Source organism: Oenanthe melanoleuca, chromosome 1A (genome assembly GCF_029582105.1).
Source record: "Oenanthe melanoleuca isolate GR-GAL-2019-014 chromosome 1A, OMel1.0, whole genome shotgun sequence".
Lineage (NCBI taxonomy): Eukaryota > Metazoa > Chordata > Aves > Passeriformes > Muscicapidae > Oenanthe > Oenanthe melanoleuca.
Window position 1 is genome coordinate 46,679,543 of NC_079334.1, and position 16,143 is coordinate 46,695,685.

Genomic DNA, 16,143 nt, shown 5'->3' on the forward strand with positions numbered 1-16,143 from the left:
GTAAAAGGGAGGTTGTCAAGTGAAAGAAAATCAAATACACCTTCAATATCCAAAATTATCTTGCTTTTGCAAAGAGCCTGATATATTCAGGCTTAACTATTTATAATATCATGACTCCTTTCATGGGAGAGCTGTGCAGATTCACACTGTGATTGCACTGTCCCTGGCACTTCACTGAGCTGCAGTCACAGAGCTGTGCTGTGGCTGGATCTCCTATCCATGCTCCTGCCATAACACAGGACCACACAAAGATACATCCCATAGCAAGATCCAGGTTTGTCAAGAGGATTAGGCATTAGGTGTTGGACAGTGGCACCAGGCAATTTCTTGGATTGGCTGTAAATGTGGTGTAGACAGCCTCACTCTGCTAGACACAAGTCAGTGCCATAAACTGCCTCAAGACCTGTGCATTCAGGTGGGCTCAATATAGTTCTTCTTCTTACCAGGAAACTTTTGTGGCTGTCATTGGTCACTCTTCTCATCCTCTGAGTCACCAGTTCTTAGATTTTGCTATGTAGTTTGAACTGTGTTCCTGAGACAAAGTATGGGAGAGCTGGGCTTGTCAAACAAGGGGGTGTACCCAGTGTCTGGCTGTGTCCTTGATCCATCTAAATTTGACTTAGAACTAAATACAGAAATTTTTTTTAGATTTACTTATTGAAATGAAGTTGCAGCAAAATACAAAGACAAACCTTAGGCTTTTAATAATGATGGAGAATTTCCATATCTGCACCCAAGCTACCTTTTAGCCCTCAGTTAGGTCTTACTGGAGCTGTTCTATGTTCACTTGTTTGCTTTCATTGCCTTGTGTCTGCTGCATCCTTATTTTTCCTCATGTCCTGAGGAGGAGGAAAGAAGCACAGAATAAAAGTCTTTGCTAAGATAAAGCACCTTTGTTATCCTCATTTATGTCTTACAAACCTTGACTTCTCCATTTGATGTTATCTGACACTGGGACACTGTGTGACATGGGGTTTTTTAAATTCCTATCTTGCTCTTTTCTGTAGAACTTTTAATTAAAGTTTTTAGTCATATAGTACAACTAGCACATCCTGTCTCCACGATGCTTTTCTCTGTTAAGGGCTTCTGAAGGCACAGTGGTAAAATGTGCATTTGCTAACTCTGAAAATATAAATGCACAGTATTGTCAGTATATTTTTAACTGCTATTACCAAGCAGTCTGTGTATAAAAAATAGTGTGGCCAGTAGGACTAGGGAAGTGATTGTCCCTCTGTGCTCAACAGTAGGGAGGAGCATCTCAAGTGCTGTGCCCTGTTCTGGGCTCATTGCATGAAAGACATTGAGGGGCTGGAGTGTGTCCAGAGAACACCAGTGAAGCTGGTGAAGCACCTAGAGAGTTAATCCTCTGAGGAACAGCTGAGGGAGCTGGGATTGTTCATCCTGGAGAAAAGGAGGCTCAGGGGAGACCTTAACTCTCTCTGCATCGTCAGAAAAGAGTCTGTAGCCAGGTGGGTTCAGCCTCTTGTCCCAGGCAGCCAGAGACAGGACAAGAGGAAATGGCCTCAAGGTACACTAGGGGAGCTTCAGGTTGGACATCAGGAAGAATTTCTCCACTGAAAGGATGGTCAAGCATTGGAACAGGCTGCCCAAGTAGATGGTGAAGTCACCATCCTTGGAGGTGTTCAGGAAATGATTATGGTCATGGTCAGTGGCTATGGTTTGGTTGATGTGGTGGTGTCTGGTCAGCAGTTGGACTCCACCATTCTTGAAGTCTTTTCCAACTTTAATGATTCTGTGATTCTAAGGACAGCACAAGCAGGAAGACTGATTAGAGTCATTACAAACATGTGCCTTCTCTCATAGTCAAACCATATTTTAGTATTGATTCAAGACACAATCCCTAGTGCCCAGGCTGAATTCTGGTAGGTGGTTTGCTTTTGTTCTGAGAACCTGAATTTCCTTGGCCCATTATTGTCACTAAAATTCACTGAAAGGGTGCTCAGGTCACAAATACATACTGTGGAGAGGTATTAATGAGGTGTTACTCTATGTGACCTTCTCCTGTAGGAGCTGGAGATGATAAATACTCTCAGGGATCCCCAGCAAGTGCTGGGAAATGATGTCTCTTTAAGACCTGTAGCCTCTCACTCCTTGAGACAGCAGATTTAAACTCCTCTCACTGCACTCCCGGATGTAAACTTCAGCTGCTCACCACTCTGCTGACTACTGTGAATCCAATTTTTACAGGACCAATGGTGTGCTCTGCAGGACCTAGACACCTGATTTGCCATGATCCTTCCAAGAGGAGCCAGTTAACCTTAGAGGCACTGCCTGAGCTGTCTGACGCCATTGTTGATCTAAAGTCTTCAGATTTTCCCTTCTATCAAGTGGTTATCAGAGGTGAATAAAGGCATTATGGTCTCCAGTTTCAACACTTCTAGAGATAATTCTGTTTTCCAGCTTGAAACATTAGCAATCTAGGCTGAAGGCTGTTCTGCAGACTGACAGAAGCTCTCAAGAGTTTTGTTGGCACCCAGAAGCTTAGATATAAGCCTATCATAACTGTGCCCTTCTTGGTTGATCATATCTCTGAACCTTTATCCAGGATGTGGGGTATCCCTGCACTGCATCTGGGCACTGACAGTCTTTTCCTGGCTATTTATTCTAAGCTAGAAAATACTTTACACCAGAGGATTCACTCAGAGTAACCTTGAAGGATGAAGAACTCCAGAGTTGTATAACTTTTTGGCAACTATCAGAATATAGGCATTCATTTGTGATTATTAGTCATCAAAACATTCAGCCTGCTGATCCCCAGCAACCAAAGCTCCAGATGTAGCTTGCCCAGATGTACATGCTGCCAGAAACCCTACTGGCAGAAAATCCCTAGTGAAAAAACTGACATGGAAACAAACTAGTTGGTGCAATGAAAAAAAAAAAAAAAAAAATCTCATCAAAAGGAGCTGGTATATTCTGTACAAAGAACAAGTGGATGAGAGATCTCAGATCTGCCTTTCATATTCCAGGAATGACGCAAAGCTGCACAGCAGACACACTTCCATTTGAAAGGAATGGATGGAGATTTCTGAAAGAAAAGAACAGGGATGCAATGACTTTTTATACCTTTTTTCAGTTCCTATCTCTAACTTTTTGCAGATAAATTCTAAACCAAAATAGACCATACAGAAGAGCAAATATGAACAGGGCAGTAGCAGGCACCAAGAGATACAATAACCAAAGCATTAAGGTATCATTAGGATGTGCAAACTCCCACTGAAGTGTGAGTGCCTTGAGGGGGAATCACGATAGGTGTGGCCAGGTAGATTTATGTTTAATGCCCTGATAAGTAAGATCAGAATTTACCTTACATGCAGTATGTATGATCAGGCCTGGTGGCTGCTTTCCATCCTTGAGAAGGGATCAGCTGGGAAGCAAGCTAGGGACCCTGTCAGCAGCAGGCTCAGGTATGAAAACCTCTGCATGCAATCCCAAAGCACACTCCAAATGTGTTGGTGGGCAATGCTTACTGTGTGTTTCCTGTGATAAGCATTTGCTGCCTTTTCAGACTACTCACTGAAACAGCAATCTTCTGTTGTAGTCTAGATTCTTTGCAGGACAATAAATATCCCAATAATAGGAACTGGTAACTGAATAGGGCAAATGAGTTCTTGAAGGTTTAGACAAGTGCCTTTGACTTTTCTTCATACTTTGCCAACTCCTGACTTTTAATATTCTAGCTTGCACTGTATTTATCTCCTGGTTTCATGATGTGTATACTCCCATTCAAATGGTACAGACATTTGTCAATTCATCTGTATAACAAAAGCAGGTGTTCTTACTCTCTGAGAGACAATGATTAATGACTTAACTAGATTTGGAAGCAGCTAGAATTCTGCCAGTTTCATTTCATTTGTGCTGAAACAGTCCAAAGAAACCCAAGAAATAAAGATGGTTAGAGATTAAAAACTGGAACAGTTTTTGTCATATTTTAGCAGGATTTTGGTCTGAAACTGAGTGTCTTTAGGGCATCACCTCTATAGTTATAAAAATTCCTTTATATGTGTCTAGCAAATACACTTTGAAGGAGGCCACTGAAAATACAGATTTATTCCTCTAGGTTGCAGAGTTGTCTTAGCAAATACCAATATTCAGCAGAGAGGTTAAAGCCAGCACTGCCCAGCTATTCAGTGTAGTGAGGAAAGCCTTTCTGTTGCAGAGTTCTCAAAAAACCCTGGACTTCTCCACGTATCAGTTTATTCCTTCCTGGCTGAGAGACTAAAAAATTCATAGTTGAAACTATGCTGGTGGATACTTATCCAAAATTAATTAAAAAAAAAAAAAACAAAAAAAAACCACAACAAACACCAAACTTCATTGTCAAGGACCTGTTGCATTATGGATTACTGAGAACCAAAAGTCAAAGGAACCCTGCTGCTGATGGCAATAAGAACTAGGCTAAAATGTAGAGGAATTTGTCTTACTGATAGCAAAAACCTTCAGTTTGAATCCTCAGCTTGAATTGTAGGGACACTAAACCCTGACTCTTGATAAGCAAAATTTCTCATTTAGAACACTAAGCCTGTGTAGACACAAGGAAAAGCAAACAAAACTTGGGGAAGAATTAACAAAGATTAATTAATTATATATTTGTATCAACAACAATTAAAGGCTGTATCTTTATTGCTTTGCACTGAACATTTTACTTAGTTTCACAGCCATCACAACCACGGTACTTCCTTCAGCTATTGCCATTTTGTGGTCACTGCTGTCATTCCAGCTAGCCCTTCTCCCTATTTCACCATCAGTGTTACACCACCCCAACATCTGGGAATTCCTTCATTCACACAGACATATCACTAGCTGATAGGAATTCTCAGCCTTACCCCACTTGTTTCTTTCTTTCCCTCTAAAGACACCTCCACATTTGCTCATCACAATCTTGAAGGAGGTCTAAAATTTGCAGGAGTCTTAAAAATGTCCTTGCTCCGTTTCTGTTCTAATCTGCTCCATTTCAGCATGAGCTTCCAGCAGTTATATAGGTGATTCTGGATAGAAAGCTCATGCAAATAGAATCACAGAATCAATGAGGCTGGAAACAGCCTCAAGGATCATCGAGTCCAACCTTTGGCTACACACCACTATATCAAGCAAACCATAGCACTAAGTGCCACTAAGTCCTCCTGATGTCAAACCTGAAGCTCCCCTGGCCCAGCCTGAGGCCATTTCCTCTTGTCCTGTCTCAGGTTGCACGGGAGAAGAGTGATCCCACCTGGCTACTATTTCCTTTCAGGTGATTGTAGGGGGCAATAGGGTCTCCCCTGAGTCTTCTCCAGGATAAACAACCCCAGCTCCTTCAGCTGTTCCTCATATGACTCACTCTCTAGACCCTTCACCAGCTCCATTGCCCTTCTTTTCCAGCACCTCAATATCCTTCTTGTGATGAGGGGCCCAGAGCTGAAAGTACACTTGAGGTATGACCTCACCAGTGCCAAGGACAGGGGTAATAAAAGCACTCTGTTCTTCTCCCTCTTCAATAATACTTCATGAGCTTCTCAAAGGTGGAGCTTGCATTCTGTCTCCATTTACAAACACCAACCAGAAACAAAAAGCCTTTATTTCTTTAAGGAAGCCAGATAAAGTGTGACTAAAAAAGTAACAGATAACCATTCTATTGCTCTGTGTTGACTTCTGGGACTATTTTTCTAAATTCCAATCAGGTAATGGCTATGAGATCAGATAAGGATGTATTAGATCCAGTTTATTCAGTATATGGTGCTACTTGCCATGGCTCCAAGGGTCACACTCAATGCAAGTTTTAAATTGCTTCCCAAAACAAAGCTGTCCTGGGTTAACAAACAATGTGATTTATGAAAATTTGTTAAAAAATAACACTTTTTTTCTCATATGAATATAGAAACACCTGCCAGCCAAGGATAGGTGGGTAGTTGAGGCCCAGATGAGCAGTCATGCTGATTGATTTTCATTGCACACACTATCGAATTTCCTATGTATAAATGCCAAATGATTTTCTGAGGCAGAACATAAGTCCCTTAGGACTTTTACAGTCAGTGACTTAATTTTGCATAAAGAAAGTAACAGGTGCAAATACTTGTCATAAGGCATGTCTGAATATTTCTAAAGCCAGTTCAATAATCTTGGAAAGGGGCATGAAATGAAATAGTTCTCACAAAAGAAGTTGTCTGTTTCCAGAACAAATATTGGTACCCATGACAGAAGTAGAAACACTTTCATATTGCCCTGCAGCATTGTCTGTCCTATGTCTCTTCAAAGGGCTGGTTCTCATGGTAAAGAAATAAGATGCAGGAATTTTTTTTTTTTGCATAGTCAGACATGAACTTAAATTTTGTGGTTCTCCAGTGTTTGATATTTCTTGTGGAAGTGAGCTCTATTTATCTAATTAAAGTTAGAATAATTTATTTTTCATTTCCTCTACTGGTAACTATTCTATAGTTAAACACAACAAAATGCAGAAAAGCATAAGTGTAATTTAAAATGTTTGGCTGGAAAAGATTGTGTAAGATATCCTAATTCAATGGTTCTAATCAGTGTAGTCACCACAGCTATTGTTAAACATTATTGGGTTTTGTTTCTAGCAGAAATACTGCAGCAAGCCACAAAGTCCCATTAAGTTATACAGGGTATGTGTAATCATCAGGTAACAAAATATCTCCTGACCAAATGGTAATCCAGCCTGACCATAATTCTGTCTTAATCAAGTCTGGTCTCACATAATTTCCTGGGAGAATTTATAAATTTGACCCTGTGTAAAAGCTTTGCTGAAAACAGGCCTAATTCATAGAAGTCTTTGGTCATGGTGCTGTTACTATTCTGTACTGAATTCTGAATGGATGTGGAAGGTGGAAAGTGGGACCTACACAGACATCAGCTCTCCACTGTGGATGCATTGCTGTTTGTGTCTCCAGGCAGCAGAGAATAGCTCAGAAGAGGAAAGGAGAACATAGACCTCTTAAGCTGAGCCCAGAGTCTAAGATCAAACCTCTTGCTACTCCCACACGAATCTACAAAGCACCTGGGGGTGGGGATGAGGGCTCAGGCAGGGCTGGTGGGAAGGAGGCAGTGCTTTGCTCAGAGCAGAGTCTGTGGTCAGAGCAGGGCACAGCTGAGACACCCCAGGAACTAGTGCTCACTGCACCTCTGCAGCCACGCTTGCTGACCAGCCCCAAGCAGGAGTTGAACGTCCTTTCTGGAACCTAAAAATGCCATTGTCACGCTGATTAACCTCCACAGTGAAAAGTGGTATAATTTAGGATGTATTTTCCTGACTTCCATGACATCAGAACCCTTCTGATGTTGTATATAATTATAAAAATGTCTCTCTGACTTCTTGTTGCTGAAAATACACGGGCTGTTTTGTTTTCAAAAAACAACATGTTCTTTCCCTCTTGTTTGTCTATTTTTGGCATTTTCTACCATGAAAACTGTGGCGACTATTACAGCTGAAAGCTCAAGTAAAGCTTAAGATTACATCCCCTGGCCTGAAGTTTTATAAAGGCATTGAGCTTTTAGCTCTCCTCCCAGGATTACTACAGGTTCTCTTTATGTAACACTCCAAGCAGATGAAATATCCCACTTATTTGTAACTGGTGCTGTGTAAGATCTTACTAGCAGTATGCACAGAGTAAACTATCACTGCAGAGGGAGATATACAGCAGCAGAAAGGGAGTAGGCACTGAAATACACCATGCAGAAGCCTGAGTAATGGGCAAAAAATGGGAGTGTAACCCTATGACCATATTTAGTTTCCACATGTGAATCTTGGCTGGCTGAATCCTACCCTGAATGCCAGTGAGGCCTGAGAAGCTGGAAATCTTTTGCTCTGTGCATACAAGCAGAGTCATGACTCATGCAGAAGGGAAACAGTTTTCTTTTGCAAGGGGAACATTTTTCCTTGTGGACAAGGGAGACACCCGAAAAAACCTTTGCTTTCTGAGAGATTCCGTCAATTCACAGCAGCACTGTGGAGGTATGAAAACTAAAAAAAGAATTTACAGCTCCAGGAATTTGCTAATAAGAAGTGGAAATCTCTTTTTAAAGACAGCCAATCAAAATCACTATATAAGTCAACTCATTGAAGAGATTGAATTCAATTGAGTGTAACTTGGACTGTTCAAGACGTTTCAAATATCAGGCAAAGAAATGGAATTAGGGACCAAATAAAAATAATGCAAGGTATTTAAAATGTTGTGCAGTTTAATCTGAGTAGGGAGCTCGGTGTATAACCACATTTGCACTGGGCAATTATTTCTGATGCAGTACATTTTCAGCTTTAAGGTTCTGCAGATAATAGACTATCGCAGAAGGATTTTGTTTCTTGGAATGGAAGGACGCTTCAGAGAATCCCAGATTATGGGAATTTGTTTCCACCAAAGCCGTTGGAATTTTCCGAGTTACTTCAATGGAAAGTGAAGTAAGCCAATGAAAATCCACCCCTTAGCGCGAGAGAACCTCATTAAAAGGTGTTAGCAATCAGAGAGAAAGCAGACAGGACTGACTGTAACGCTTGCTCTCTCCTCTCCCGATTTGCTCCAGTGACCCTTTTCCCTCACGTTTGTGAATGGCAGTGACCTGCAGGGATGGAAACGAGCCCTGGTGCGCAGCTCTGCGCTGCTCCCGAGCGCTGCCCGCACGGCTCGGACCGCCCTGCGAGGGCGGCGAGCAAACCCTTCCCCGAAATACCCCTTGGGCGCTCCTTAAACGCACGGGCAGGCGGTGTTTTATCGGGTGTGTTAGGGTTTGCGGTGCCGCTCCGCCGAGCCGAGGCTGCCCTCTCCCGGCCCGCAGCGCCGGAGCTCCGCCGCACCCACCCCGCGCCCTGCTGCGCTCCCGCACCGCCGCACCCACCCCGCACCCACCCCGCGCCCTGCTGCGCTCCCACATCCACCGCATTCACCCCGCGCCCTGCTGCGCTCCCGCACCGCCGCACTCTGCTGCGCTCCCGCATCCACCGCATTCACCCCGCGCCCTGCTGCGCTCCCGCACCGCCGCATCCACCCCGCACCCACCCCGCGCCCTGCTGCGCTCCCGCACCGCCGCACCCACCCCGCGCCCTGCTGCGCTCCCGCACCGGCCGCAAGGAGCCCTGAAAAACCATCCATCCCTTCACAACGCGTCTGGGACGAGGATGCTCCTGTGGCTGCAGGAAAAATCCTGATGCGAGAAATCAGTTCTAAGTATTAGAAATCAAAATAAACGGACTGTAACGTATCAGCGTGGTAAAAGCACATTAGTGAAGTTACTTCTATTTATATTTCATCCGATACAATAAAGTTTGTCAATCACTTTGTTGATAGAAACATACCCTCTGCTTTCATTTTAATGTTTCAAAAAGTCATCTGTTACTGCAAGTGTAAAGGGGAAAGTAATTGAAAAAAAACCCAACATAAGAAACACGTGGATTTTTTGATGCAAGTCCTGAGGAGGGCCATGAAGATATTTGTAGGGCCAGAGCCCCTCTCCTATAAGACAAGTCAAGAGACTCACAGATGCTCTGCCCTGAGAAGAAAAGGCTCCATGGAGACCTTAGAGCAGCCTTCCCATACATGAAAGGGCCCTCCCTACAAGAGAGCTGGAGAGGGACTGTAGTGATAGGACAAATGGGAATAGCTTTAAAGTGAAAGAGGGGAGGTTTAGATTAGCTATTAGGAAGAAATTCTTTACTGTGAGGGTGGTAAGACACTGAAACAGGTTTCCCAGAGAGGTTGTGGATGTCCCATCCCTGGCAGTGTCCATTGGATGAGGCTTTGAGCAACCTTGTCTAATGGAAGCTGTCCCTACCCATGGCAGGGGAGTTGGAACTATATTATCTTTACCATCTCTTCTGACTCAAGATATTCTATTACTCTATGGGAAAGACTCCCTTGAGGACAGCAAAAATGAATTGAGCAGTGTGAACCATGGATTGACTGAAATCAGTACCAGGCTTTCCACACCAGGAAAGTGCAGCCAAAAATGAAATAGGGAAGGCACAAACTCAGACAAGCAGGCCTCCCACCTTTTAATCATTCACAGCAGAGAGATAAAGCTAGAGCAAGACTGAAAAAGCTTTTTTTTTTTTTTTTTTTTTTTTTCCTGCCTGTCTTTCCTGAAAATCTTTGTTGTGGTTGAACTGAGCTAGAGGTTCTGGAGATGCCAGGTAATGCTGTAGTGAAGATAATGCATCAGGTGAACCTTTTAACACTGTGCTGTGGTTCTGAGTGTATAGGGGTCTACCACTCCCCTCTCCTGGACAAATACAACAAAAGGCTCATGGGTCAGGAGAGGACAGGGAGAGACCACCCATTACTGACATGGGCAAAACAAACCCAGCTTGGGGAAATCAACTGAATTTCTTACCAGACAAATCAAAGCAGGAATATAAGAAATAAAACCAATTTTTATAACACATTCCTCCCACCCTTTCCTATTCTTGGGCACAACTTAATCCCTGGATTCTCTGCCTCCCATCCCCAAGCAGCACAGGCTAATGGGGAATGAGAGCTGTGGTCAGGTTGTCCCTGCCACTCCTTCCTCCTCTGCTGAGAGGGCTCCTCACACTCTTCCCCTTCTCCTCTCTCCACAGGGCCACAGGTCCTGCCAGGAGCCTGCTACAGCACACAATTCCCATGATATCCTGTAGAGTAGATAAAATATGTTTCCCAGGGGAGATAAGAGTTTTACCTGTAACTGCTATTTTTTGTAAGCATATGAGATCTTTAAGGAATTAACAGTGTTATGAGAAGCCTGGTCCTCTGCACCAGAAGCAGGTGGGTGAGCTTAGGCACTCCCATGTTTGCTCTAGTCTTAGAGGAATAACAGGCAGGAAAACACTAAGCTTGAGTAGCTGCTGGTTAACATCTGGCTGTTTCCTTCTCCTTCCAATATCACAAAACAGCCCTAGGCCTCAACTCACCAGCTGGGTTCAATCAAGCAAGCAGATCCTCTGTTTTCAAAGCCACACTAGGCACCAGGAGCAGATTGGTGACTCTGGCACACTATCTATTAATAAATAAAAGCATCAGGCTTTGCATTTGAATAGGCCCTTTTCTTTGGCACATCTCAAAGTAATTTCTAAAGAAGGGCAAGCATTATTATCTCTATTATGGGGCTATGTTATATGACAAGCTCTCACTTGGGGACTGGGCAAGATCTTGGCTCTCCAACAAGGAACAGCTGCTCCCCTTGGTTAAATGCCACACACCAGCAGTCCTGAAAGCTTTCAGGTTCTGGCCAAGCACAGAGTGCCTCAGCCAGATGGGCAAGAGCAACTGCTGGAAGGCTGGTCCTGTTATCCAGTCAGTACTGGAGGTAACTAAAACTTCACAGAAGACTTGTCCAGAATTCCAGATCAGCAGCACTAGTTTTTAATGTGACTCACCTATTTAGGTTTTTTTTGCTCCCCTATAATCAGTTTTGAAATAGTCCTCACTTTTCTTTAGGCAGGGATCCAAACTGACCTGCTGCACAGAATATATATTCTTTTATTTGAAAATGTTCTGTTAGGGAAAGTTTTAAACTGTTTCCATTTTGTGGGTTTGCTGCAGGCCTTAGATTGTTTCTATAATGCTTGAAAACATGGTATCCTTGCAGAAAGACTACCCTGAAGGTAGCCTGCTTCCTTTGCATGCTTCCTATGTAAACACCATCTATTGACATCATGTTTTAGCCATTGGGCCATGTTATATGTTAAACCAAGGACTTATCACAGTCCTTTTTGATTCTTAGATAAGATGTCAAGTTGTCTTCTCCCCCAGATCTCTTTGCAAAATAGAAATAATGTGTATTTCCAGTTAATAGTTCATTAAATTACTTTGAGATTTACACATTAACATGGTCTTTTAGCTTGTGAGCCATGGCAATGCAAACTATGGTTTGCAGATCACAGCACAGGGTTATATGTACTTTACATGAGCATCCATTAACAAAGAGAAGAGTTGCTTCCCAGCACAGAGACAGCTCAGAAATTACACGTGCATGACACAAACACACACACACACAACAAAAACAGTCTCCTGCTGTCAGATACTGGCATTCATTGTGTCTGACAGCTGCTCTAACCAGATGGGAAACAGCCATTCCAGTTCTGCTGTAAGCCACATCCCAACACCAGCATCACTGCAAACTCCCTGGCTGGCATCTCAGCTGAAAGGCAGCGCAGCGAGTAAAGAAGCCAAATCCCCCCTCCCAGTGCCAATGTCATCTCTCCAGGAAAAAACTGAGGCATATTTGGTGTGTGGAGGGGAAAGAAGCAGAGAGGAGTAGGCTTTTTGATGCTGTACTTGGAAAGATATGACCACATTTGTTCTGAGCACAGAGAATGTCTGGGTGCAGTGCTGACAATCTGGCAGTGACTGAATGCTGTCGCGTTCACTCAGACGTGATAAACAGAACAAAAAAAAAAATGTAACAAGTCATCACCAAAAGCAGTAGTGTCCAACCCATGAGTCAAGCCCTCTTAGTGAGGCATGACAGCTTTAAAGATAAGATATAGAAGAGAGAGCAGAGGTACTGCTGACACTGAAGAACAGAAGAGAGAGAATTGTTAGGTTATGTTTCTTCACTTTGTTTTACACTCTCAGGTCCAAATCTAAGAGAAAAAGAACATGCTGCTTGGAAGGAAGGAAATATAGTGCTGTAGCTCTCTGAAGACAGGGACACTGTGGAATCATGGGTCATGGGATGTTGGAGGAGGGGAGGAACAAAGAACATGATGAAAAGCTGCAGCTATAAGGCATGCCTAACACCAACTCACTGTTACTGCCCTGGAAAAAAGTAATAATCTGAAGCATTTCTACATTTATGACAGTAAAACCACTGAAATCCAATACAGTCTTATTAAATCAGTTGGATTCAGCTCCACTCAAGTCCAGTGACATTCTAAAAAAGAAAAAGATTAATAAATTCTCAGCCCCTTAAATTAGGTGTTGGCAGTTATTTTTCCTCAAATTGTATCATTCTGGGACCCTGCCCAACGATAGGCTGTAAACTGATTACAGATTTTTAAAACCCACTTAAAAAGAGAGGTTTGGAACATAAAAGCCCACTTCTGTAAATTTTTGTGTATATCAGCAACCTGATAGTCATAAAAACCCTTTCAGTTCTATAAATAAGTGTGCTTCCCTAGATCCATCAAATTACTGATTGCCTCGAGTATCAAACAAAAAAGGAGAAAGCTCCTATCTTTCCCTTTTGTTTAAATTTGAGTATGTCATTAGACTTCTGAGACCTTTTTGATGTTTCAGTTCCACTGCATAACAGACATCTCGTAGTTTTTATGTCTGTTTTATGTTTTTATAGCTACAAAATGCAGCAGGTTTCACCTTGGATTTTTATCTTTCCCCATTCCTCTGGGAGAAGTAATCCAAAATGAGGTATTAATTGGTCATTGCCTGGATGGTACTGCTATTGCTCAGCACCTTCAAGCTTCTTTGGGGATAACTACTCTACATTCCATGTCAGGCTCACCAGTGCTGTAGTACTGATGACTTGTTTTGACCAGCAGTTACACTGTAATATAAACATTAGCTGTTGGTCTTGCCCTAAAATTCAGATGATTTCTACATTTGCACGATAATCATCATTCACCTGTGGGATGATACATCAGCTCATAAATTCAAGGGTTTTGGTTTTCACTGGCTTTGGAGTTATTCTTGCACCCACAGTTCCTCTGCTGAAACTCCCCTCCAGGATCTATGCTATTAAATGCCTTTGTTGTTTATAGGTTACATATTCTAGTCCACTCCCTTTAATGCCTTTCATCCACTGTGGGTCATGTCTAGACTTGAAAAACTTGCTTGCAAGAAAAACTGTGGTAATGAAACACATAAAGAGAAAAACTGATACATTCAGTTCAGCTAGCTGTGCTTTTCTGGAGTCTCAGGATTCACCTCATTGACAAAGATGTGAGTAAAGCTCTCCTCCTACATAAGCAATGCAAACCCCATCAGGTTTTTATGGGCTACTACAAACACCTGTCACTAGGCAGTGGTCTTCTCACTGCTTTAACCTTCTGTCATAGGATGGGCTGTCTACAGAGGGAGTCTATACATCTGTATGTTTTTTTTCACTGACTACAGAAGGAGCCATGATGATGAGCCTGACTTTGCAGTGGCCATCAACAGGTGAGGTGGGTCCACCCCTACTGGATCCAGAGATGTTCTTTAGTACAGCAGGAGCACAATACTGCTCACAATATGAGTAAATAGCTTAGTTAAGTGGACTATTTTTTTCACTCCTTTCAAAATGGTGGAGCATCATCCTGAAATAATTTCTGAAAATGGAAACCTAAAATAAATATTCTCCACTGGGAAGCAGTGCTCACTTACTTAATACATGATTAAACCATCAAGGTGCAGAGAAATATTAACATGCAGACAGAGGTGTTCTGCAAGCAGAACAAACCACAACTTTGGCTCATCTTTGTGCAACACAGACAGGAATATGCTGCACATACATGAAGAGATGAATACAGTAAGCTGCTTGCATGCACACAGACCCACATACCATGCTTTTCAAGGATGAATTATATCACACTCAATATGCAAACCAACAAAGTTAACATGTGGCCCAGATGAGAATGAACAAATAATAAAAATGGCAACTGCATACTCATACACACCAAAGGCACAAATAATAATTTATAATAATTTTAAATGTTAATAAGTTAACAGTACACAGGCACAGAAAATAGCCAGTGAAATTTTCTGTGCCCTGGTGACTGATGTGGCGACACTTTGGGTCCCAGCAGGTGGAATTACAGAGGAGGAATCAACAAATGGCATAGGAAAATGCACTTGTCAAATGTATCACTTTGATGTGTATTAGGCAAAATGAAATATGACAGCCATGCACTGACCGCAAACCTTGGGAGGCTTCTTCTGCCTCAGAAGCCATAAGAGCAAGAAGGGTGCTGGAACAGCAGCCCCGGCAGGGCAGGGGGACAGAGAAACCTTCCCCAGGCTGCAGGTGGGTCACAGGGCTTGTGACAGGTAGGAAAATTATTGCTTACACTGCTGGAACTGTCAGATACAGGGACTAGAGACATTATGCAGGAAAATGAAAAATCAAAATCATTAGTCATGATATTACACCCACAGCTTCTGGGGTGGGTGTGGGTGTTAGGCTCCCCACTGCTGGGGACAGCTCAGCTGCTCTGGCACCAGGAGAGGAGGGGCAGGGGACAATGAAAACAGGGGTGATAAAATCAGAAGACAAAGCTGTGCTCAACAAGCTGACAATTTACTTTCCTCTGGAAAATATGCACACACTGGGAGGAGCCGGCTGCAGACCTCCCAAGAAGGATGCTTGCCCTGGGGTAGTGCTGCTGCAGTGAATGCAATGGGGTCCCTGGCAAAGGGTCCCCAAAGCTGTAGGAAAAATCCACTTTGTTCTGAGAAGATGAGTAACCAGGTGAGTAAGCTGTGTTTGTGTGAAATTATTGTACTCAAAGCTGAGGTGTGGATAAAGTGCTGTGAACCAGTGTTAATTCAACTATTTGAAGCTCAATTAACACTGGCACAGGTTGCCCAAAGAGGTGACAGGTGTCACATCCTGGGAAACATTCAAGGTCAGATTGAACCTGGAGATGTCTCTGCTCAGGGTTAGACCAGATGACCTTGGACAGTCCTTTCAAACCAAAGTATGCTGTGATTTATATGAAAAACAACTGCATCCCACAAAATAACCATGGATGGGATGTCTAGGCCCAGAACAAAGAAGACCTAAGGAGATTTGTCAGAGAAAGTGACAGATGTTTGTGGACAAAAAGCAATGGAGAAGTAATATTTTCCACATCAATAATAAAGGACTTTTACTTTGTGCTTTTACCTGAGCCGATCAATGAAGGTTACAAATGTTATGGATAAAGCAATATATTCACTGTTCAAAATGCCAAGAGTTTAGGCAGAGAGCCAGGTTTAATAAAAATGAAATAGAAGCCGTGGTTTGACTTAATCATTCTTTTGGATTTCTAGACAACATTATAAAGTGTTAGTGGCTGCAGTAAAGAGCACTTTGAGGGCATGATTCATGGCTGTTTTACTCCAGTTGTACAGTGCTGAACACCCCTGGGCTCAGCAAGCACCCTAGTGGACCAGATATGAAGGCTGTCAAGAGAAAGGAAATACAAAATGCAATGATCTTTATCACTAATCTGGTTATTATCGT